The following is a 2077-nucleotide window of genomic DNA, read 5'->3' as shown; positions in this document are numbered from 1 at the left end:
GCAAGAGATTCAGAGTCCTTTGGGCTGCAAAGCAGGGACAGAGAGCTCCGGCATCGTGCCCGTGGTTTGAAATGCAGTGGCAGTGTAGTTTTGCAGCCTCGGATCGTGTCATTTCTTTAGCGTCCGCAGGCGAGGATGAGAAATGGAGAGGAAACACAGAAAGAGGGAAGGTTCTGTGTGTCAGCAAGCTTTGCCTGTTAAGAGCCAGTGAGCAGCTGGCTCCCAGGCTGCACATGCCGCAGGTTTCGGAAGCTGCAATTCCGCAGTGTGATTTTTTGGGGGGGGTGGGGGCAAGACTCCCCCCGCGTAGTTTCAACAGAATTTCCCTCGAGAGGGCTCAATATTGAATATGCTGCTGCCTTTATCAGCGCCTAAAGGCATTCGCTAAACCAAAGTTATGCCAGCTCCCTTCCAAAGTCAGGCCAGGAGCAAACTGAATGCTGGTTTTTATCAGCACGCTGACACCTGCCTGTCTCAGCTCTCTGCAGGGCTTAAGTGCCGAGGGAGTGGGTTAGCCTGGCCTGTGAATACCACAAGGGAACTTCGGGGGGGCCTCCACTCACCATTCCAACCTGCTTCTTTGCTTGACCATACTGGCAGCAGAGTTTTCTGAAACTCAGTGGAGTTTCCACTGAAACCTGTGCAGATTACCTCTGCCATCAGTCAGACCTCCCTTAAACCCAGCTCCTTCCGTACGACAACTTGCCATCCGGGTGATGAACTCCCTATTTTTGCATTCATCCGTCAGGCAGGTCTTGTTCTCGCTAGGAAGAACCGCTAACAGAACGCAGGCAGGTCCTCCACGCAGTAGCGGAGGGACTTTTGGAGGTGCTGGAAGCCCTTGCCTCTCCGTCCTTTTCTCTTGCAGCACGGGGAGAACACCAAGAGCAAGCTAATGAGGCGTTAACATGCAGCCTGCCAGCGGAGGGCTAGCCTTGGGGATTACAAGCAAATGGAGAGCTGGTCGTTTTGGTAGAGTGCTGCTTTGTTCCTCGGTGGAACGGCTTGAAAGCTTTTCTTTTCCTGCTTTGCTCTGTCAGCCTCTTTTTGTGAGCGTGGAGTGGGTCAGACTTTAACCCCAGCTGCTCCCTTCCCCAGAACGGCGACTGCGTCCTGACTCCACCAAGGCAGGGTGGAAAAAGAGAGCAGGAGTCGCTCCAGAGGCGGTGAGGGTGGTGTCGTCCCTGGCTTTTTTCCCTGCTTAAGTCTCTCTTCAAACAGTTCATGGAATCTGATGGAGGAGGTCACGGAGCCGAGGATAAACTCAGCACCTGCGGGTTAACCCTCCCTGTGCTTAACAGCCCTGCTCTGCTCCCCCAGCGCTGGCCTGGAGCTCAGCAAAGCCACCAGGTGTTTCTCCCGGGACCAAAAGGGTCCATTGCCCTATTCCTCCGGCTCACCCTGCCGGTAGCATCCCAGGAAAAGGCATCTTGAACCTGCAGTCCTCCCGGTGACCTCGAGGAATCGTAAATCCTCGAGCGAGAGACCGACAGAGTCTCACTCAGGTGAGCTGCGGCTCGTCTCTGTTCAGCTCCGTCCCGATGATCACGTAGCGTGGGCTAGGGCGAGCAGACCAAAGAAATCAGGTATTTGAAGGACCTGCATTCGCGAGTCGAAAAGCTGCCTGAGCTGTGGCAGAGGTGGGGAGCTTTTGCTATGCCGTGCCTGCTAAATTCAGGCTGGTAGCTTGGAGCTGGAGATTCTGGTTTCGCCTGCGCAGCGGTGTGAATCAATAATGTTTTCACAGGAGTGCAGGAGAGGCAATCTGCCTCTCTGTCCTTTCTAATGCATGCCCAGCGTTTGCCTCCTGTTCTGTGACGAAGCAGTGAAGTTCCTGCCACTCCCCAGCAAAATTCTTCCTGGGGTGGCTGTGAATCAAGGCAGGAAAGGCAGATAAGGACCTGGGAGTGCTAGGTGTTAGCATATGGCTCGCTAGCACACGGTGCAAACCTCTTCTCAAGTGCTGCAACACTCATTTCTTTAAACATACGCTTGTCTGGGGTCGCACAGAAGCGTTTTCTCTATTTTTTTTTTTCTGCACAAACACACAGCACCGCCACACGCCTGGACAAAGAAG

Source organism: Leptosomus discolor, chromosome 6 (assembly GCF_034619465.1).
Source record: "Leptosomus discolor isolate bLepDis1 chromosome 6, bLepDis1.hap2, whole genome shotgun sequence".
Classification (NCBI taxonomy): Eukaryota; Metazoa; Chordata; class Aves; order Leptosomiformes; family Leptosomidae; genus Leptosomus; species Leptosomus discolor.
Note: the sequence above shows the minus strand (reverse complement) of the source record.